Source organism: Polistes canadensis, unplaced genomic scaffold (genome assembly GCF_001313835.1).
Source record: "Polistes canadensis isolate GaletaPanama2010 unplaced genomic scaffold, ASM131383v1 scaffold_366, whole genome shotgun sequence".
In the NCBI taxonomy this organism is placed as follows: Eukaryota; Metazoa; Arthropoda; class Insecta; order Hymenoptera; family Vespidae; genus Polistes; species Polistes canadensis.
The window spans coordinates 27,260-34,434 of NW_014569913.1; the positions used below are offsets into that span (position 1 = coordinate 27,260).

The 7,175-nt window shown below is 33.6% G+C and overlaps 1 protein-coding gene across 1 annotated transcript in view; it reads left to right on the forward strand.

Moving 5' to 3' along the window:
- LOC106792005 (segmentation protein cap'n'collar) overlaps positions 1-7,175 on the forward strand; it is a 59,887-nt gene that overhangs the window by 22,138 nt on the left and 30,574 nt on the right. The gene's annotated exons all lie outside the window — the stretch shown is intronic.

Here is a 7,175-nt window from a genome sequence, read left to right on the forward strand (position 1 = left end):
GTAGGAAACAGACGACTAGGGAAGAAAGATAAGAAATAAGCTAGGCGCATAGTAAAGCCTCTTGCATAGGATGCGTGCATAGGATGCGTGCATAGTTAGAGCGGCGTTTACGGTCCATAAACGGGGACACTCTTTATTTACAGCGTCGACCGCGAATGCACCAATGCACTTTTCTCATGGCATCCTTCTCTAATATAAGCCGAACCTACGCGTAACCGACAATTACACGTCGTAACCGCATTTTAATGTAACGAGTTAGTCGTCATCAAGAGGGTGGATGGGGTTTTTTTTTGGTTGGGGAGAGGGTGGTTGTTATGTGTAACATTCGTTTGATTTTTCGAAAACAAATAAAATACAAATATGTATGTATGTATATTAATATTATTATTTATTTATTCTTACTCCACCCCTTTTGGGTTGGAAGGGTTGTTTGTATATTACAGCTACGTAAAATCTTATTGTTTCTTTTGTTGAAATGCACATGAAAGTAATAATATATCTTATATTATAAGAAACAGTCAACAACAGGCATGGCGTGCAGGCAGCATTAGTTCTCGTTCGATCACTAAAGTCAAGCAACGCTGAGCACGATCAGTACTTGGATGGGTGACCGTTTTCGGAACACTGTGTTCTGTTTGACTCTACCTAGTTAGTTAAAAAACCTAGTTGGTCCTAAACCCAGACAAAGGAAAAGGGTTCGAGGGTGAAGCCTAGCAACCAACCTACCCTCGGTAAAAACAATAAAGCAATCCCAAAAATAACAATAAAAGATATAACAGGACGTCCTAATAAAAAGAAGAAGAAGAAGCAGAAAAAACGAGTGTTCCGAACATTCTTTGATCGAGTCTAAAAAAAAGAATAGAAACAAAAAACAGAAAAGAATCTAGATATGTATCTATAGTGGGAAGAAATATCTGTATTTAGATCGTTAATTTTGTGTGTAGGGGTGAACTTTTATACCTAACGCGCTAATAGGATTTCTTTGAACGCCGACACCTTTTCCTCCTCCTTTATCGGGTCCGGTCTTCATCTTATTACAAGCACAAAGTGCTTTTGCGTGGATTTTAAGAGTGGCCAGCCACCAACCAGCCAGTTTAGTCCATTAAGAACACACGACTAGTAGTAGGTAGAGGTAGTTTCGTGTTCCGCGTTCTTTTAGTGCGTAAAACGTATAACTATATAGATGGAAAACGGAAAATCGTGAGTTCCAACTCGTTACGAGGATAGAGTAAGTTAGTGAATTGTTAAAAATTTGTTGTCTGGGTTTTATCTTAGCTGGAAGTTGGCTTCTTCCTATCGAGTATGCCGATCCTACACGTCTCCCTAACATCGACGTATATATTATACTATACGTTAATGGTATTTAACAGGACAACGATCCTGAGCCATCATTACCGGTTGCAGTTGCAGTTGCAATTGCAGTTGCAGTTAGCATGTACTCAGTGGGTTGGTTGGTGCATACTCTCTTTCCTATCTTTTTTCTATCTTCTTCTTACGTTTCATTAGGTTATTGTCATACTCTTGATTACGCAACTTATTTTTATGGGATTCACAAAGATCATGATTATTACTTATTATTCGGTTTGCCTAACGTTCCAACCGAGATATCGTGAGATTCGATGACTCGTCGCCAAAGTAACAACTCCTCCTCCTCCTTTTCCTTCTTCTTCTTCTTCTTATTATTATTATTATTATTATTATTATTTCTCTACCTTTTCTAGTTGATTCAGCATCTTTAAATGCGTGTTTTACTAAACACGCGATTTTGCGGTATCGACTCGGCGTATCATCTTGCTCTTAACCCAGTCGGATTTCTTCTTCTTCTTTTTCTTTTTCTTCTTCTCGAGAGAAAGAGAAAGAATTTTTGTTCAATTTCTAATCGTAGTGTCGCCGATTAAACTCCTTGTTAAACATCGAACGGTAAACGAACCGGTGAAAACCTAATACCGATTTTACCCTTTCCTATGTCTCTTCATAGTATATTTAGTAATTAAGATTAAATCAGGAATAAAATGTCTTATCGGAACGCGCGGCATAATATTTAAGTTAACGGCTGTTATTAGTAATAATCATTTATTTATATTCTTTCGTTTCGCATAAGATAATTTTTTCTTGTCCCTTTAATAACCACAGACGTTGGAAAGAAATGACTACTCAACAGATATTTCCGACACGTTAAAACAATGAAATGCATCGTCGTTACGCTTTCACCATAGAATCAGCTCTACGAATTCCTATTAAATTTATGCTCGGTCTATTCATTTGTATGAACTCGTGCACAGTTTACTAAAAACAAATCAAAAGATACAAATGTTATCTGTAAAAGTGGAATTCGATATATAATTTTAAACAAATGTTACTCCGACAAAGTAAAATACTCGTTCGAGTATTTATTTTTTTATATTCTCAACGAAGATAAAAACTTGATAAAAGAGGTCGATAACAAATTCTAAAATCATTCATTAATTAATAGGGGGACATATTTGTTGTATCTCTTTTACATTAATCTGAAATTTAGGAATTTTTATGCTAACAGTGGGTTGCGTGTTTAGTTAAAATTTTTGTAGGAATAGGAATAAAATGAGAATGAAGAAGTAGAAGAAGTAGAAGAAGAAGAAAACGATGATGATCGTGACAATGACCTACCGAGATAGCTCACACTCTTGTGACGTAACTTCGCATACGTGTGCGACGAGGACGACAACGACAACTACGAGGAGGAGGAGGAGGAGGAGGAGGAGATTCGCATGCACGTGGAGAGAAAATATAAAAGGTTTTAAAACGGGCGCCGATTGGAGAGAGATATTTCTCTTCCTCTCTCTCTCTCTCTCTCTCAGTATCCCCTACCATAATCTTCCTCAACGTCGAGAGGTACGATCGCGAACTTGCGCGTTCCCGGCAAGTCTCATCTAACACACACTCACGAACGGACCACGCGTGCTTACGAACTGTTCTTACTTAGTCGGCCATATTTTTTTCTTTCTTTCTTTTATATTTCTATCGTAGAAAATAATCAGAAGGGAGCAAAAAAATTAAGTAACCCCCTTGGCCACCCCCAACACCACCACCACCACAATTCCCATTTCCAAAAGACCTTTTTTTATTCAAAACCATTCCGTGATATTTTTTATTATATATTTTCGCTTGTGTCATTTATTTATTCGTTCACGTGGTTAAACAGTGCCGTGAATATATTTGTAGAATTATTTTTTCGGAAAAGGGGATAAGGTGTTTTTGTAATTCTACTTCTTTTTTGTCGGATAATTTGTCAAATCTTCGCGACCAATAATTCTTGGATCATCGTCGTCGTCGTCATCGTCATCTGTAACCCTCGAAAGGACCTTGGGATTACGTGAACGTCGTTGAAGATCGTCAGCGTGCGATCAACTCGAGATGTAAGTGGCAAAGTGTAAGGTCTACACCTTGCGCAATGTGATCGGTCTCTCTCGAAATCTTACGCTTACTGTTTTCTTCTCGAGTCAACACTTCCTTCTACAATTTTGGGAAAACACTTCGAACGATAGTTAACCCAAAAAATTGTGTCCCTACTTTATTCAACGATTTCATATTTCGGTTTTCTGTCCCATTACATTCGCACGCGTACTATTTCTACTTTTTTCGGCCGTTTTGAATCGGACCAGGAGAAGGAAGTATTGTTTGTTTGTTATCTCATGTTATAAACCGAAAAAAGAAATCACTTTCTGGATCACATCGGAAAAACAATAAACGTGCTACACCACACCACACATGAACGGAGTGCAGCAGCAAATCTTTGTTAAATCAGAAAACTTCGTCGAATGGCAGCAGGATTGTTCAACAAATTCGGAATGTCGGAGTCTGGTTTTCGACGAATGCCTTTTACAGGTACACTTTATCAGGACCTTTTATTTATTTTGGCATTTTTCTAAACGATCAAACAAATATACAAAATTTCGTATTACACTTCATTAAAATAAATCAAATATAATCAAAAATAATCATAAAATCCAGTAAATATAAAACCGAAATATTAAATAAGAAATTAAATAATATTTCAATAAGTAATTGATATAGAATTGAAAATAAATGATTGAGATTAGAAGAAATATCACAAATGGACACCCTACTGAAATTCGCTTTCATAATACGAGATCATGCACACAGCATAGAACACGTTCTCGCGACCTTGCTACTCTCTCTATCTCTCTCTCTCTCTCTCTCTCTCCCTATCTATATCTATCTGTCTCCTTATTTCTTCTTCTTATTCCGAGTGCGAGAGCAACACATACTAACCCAAGAACCGTCATTACTACAACCGTGGGGCACTTTAATACTTTGCTGCTGGTTACTTGCTTGCTAGCTAGCTAGCTAGCTAGCTAGCTGAGTACTTGGTGCAGGACTCTCAACACACGTAATGAGCAAGCTAAATTAATATATTTCTACTATGTTAGCCGTAGAAAAGCTTTTGCCTAAGACGTCGTAGGATAATATGTCGTGCGTATTGTAGCAACGAGATAGAGATAGGAAATATATGAAAATAAAGATATATGAAGAAAGAAAAAGAGAGAGAGAGATGAAAATAATAAGAACGACGACTAGAAAAGTTATGCAAGAGAACACGATGTCGCCAGTCGCAAACCATATCATTTTTGGAACTCTTCTCTCACGCGACTGTCGTATTAACACTGACCTCAGTCACCTGTAATTGCTACGTGTGTTACCCGTATATACGCCAGAGATATACGAAGACAACGCGTACGTAATACGGCCTATTATACTCTCCGAGCATATGGCTCTTACGTATCGTTAGATCATTTTTTTATACTTTTTTTTCTTTGTTGTTTCCTTATTCTTTTCCTTACATATATATTATAACTTGAGTATATATAGAGTGGGTCACTAAAGTATTCGTATTTCTGTTCAATCTCATGCAAATGATTTTTATATTTATCGTATAGTATGTTTTAATTTTTAAATGTTTCATGTAATGGATGAAATATTTAAAATATATAATTTATTATTATATTTGTAATAGAAAGAAATAGTGTTAGATAATTTAATCGATATGAATTTGTTTTTAAGATTATTCTCTCAAGAGTTTTACCATTTTATATTGGAGAATTATTTAAATATTATCGAAAATTTATTTGCATTTATATGTAAGATGTAATAAACATACTGTTATTTATTTTAGTAAATTGTATTTGTTGGGTTGAGATTTATACTTTGGATTTGATAACACTTTTAAAACAATTAGGCACTTCTCTTGTAATAAAATGTTGTAATCAAATTTATATAAATTTTTAAAAGTTGAATAATCCTTTAATATGTTTCTGTGTATAAAAATATTGAAATATTGTATTCTAAGAAATTTATTAATTGTTTTAAATTAACAGTAAGAGGAGGGAGTACGAATACTTTTCTGAAATTCATTGTATATTTCTCTTTTTCTTATTTCTTTTGTTCTTTATTTATTTTAAAATAACTACATATAGAATAAATCGCTAAAAGCTATAGTAGTTTACTATTGATCTGAATAGATATGATCAGATCTTTTGTAGAATAGTTCTCAAACTATTTCAACAGGTACTCCGTTAGATTTGAAGTTAGAAACACCCCCATGTTAGAAAGCTTAAAAACCTGTCTAGTAGAATTCTAGTTTTTCTTTACAAAGAAAAAGACCTCCCAGAAATTGGCATTATATTTAAACCTTTTTCAATCGGTTTAGATTATCCTTTTACAAAAATACCTATTTTATTGACAGCTCTTTAAAGTTCTCACATCCAATTTGTCATATTTTTCTTTGTCAATATTTTTAGGTCTATGTGAAATTTGAAATTTTCACTGGAACCAATAAGCGTACGTCTTTATTTTTCGTAATTTTCTAGATGAAAGATTCGTGATTGACACACATACCTAAATAATTATAATACTTAACGTTTAAACATTCATATACTGGATGAAACATTTCAAACAGAACATTTCAATAACTCGATTATTATTTGTAATAGAGGGGGACGATAATTTCTTGCTTTCTAGAATGGTATAATTCTATAATAATTACATTTTTGTATAAACGAAAGCGTAAAGAGAACATGAAGATGAAACTAAACGATATGAATATGAATTATTTTTTTGTTCTTTTTTTTTTTTCAATGAAATTATATATTTTTCTACAACGAATATTCTATGATTCAAGATTATATAAAATCTTAAAAGATCACAACCTCGATGGACAAAAAAAATTTGATTTATAATTGAATATATATTTATATTATTAATAGGATAATATATTACCATCGAATTTATTTAAATTAAATAAAAGATATATATATGTTACTTTTTCTATCATTTAATAAAAAATTATTATTTAAATGTCCTATTCGACGTGTTTCACCCGGTATATATTCTCAATGATATTTTAATACCATAAGACAACTCTTTCGAAGAGGTAGTTAATTAGGGAAATTTTCTCGTTGGTCAGATGTTAGAATTTATGTTCTCGGTCTAATCGAATCTTCATGCGATGTATAACAATTATATAATAATCATTATGTAATTGATAAAGTAGCGAAGAAAAGTCTATTCCCAGCACGAGAAATAATATGACGAATAACGCGTTACGAGAGAATACAACAACAACAACAACGACAACGACAACGAAGACAAGATGAAGAAGTCTTCTTAAGCAAGAAAAGAAACATATTTGCGAAATAAACGGCCTTGCACCTTGATGTCAAGCCGAAGATGAAAGCAAAGGAAATGATGGCTATGGCTCATACAAGTAACACGCGTGCAATCTTTCATTTCGGTCTTCTTGGTACACTTAGAACGAATATCACCACCACCACCACAACTGGAGCCATAATTCTCGAGCATGAAATTGTTCTCACGATATTAAAAAAACTAGACTTTGTTCTCGTCGACACACAATTTTGTCGATTGTTAATATATTAATCAATCAAATATATTATATTGTATATATTAAGTGCATTATTACCTTTATACAAATGTGCAACATTTGGAAGGGCATATAAAAAATATTTAATAAAAGTAATTTTATAGAGGACAATGTTTTATTTCAATGGTGGATTTCGAAGAAATGTCATTTTTCTGAATAGTTCACGTCAATACTTTTTATACTTATAGCAAGCGGATTTTAATAATTTTTATATTAAATTAAAGTACATTCTTTT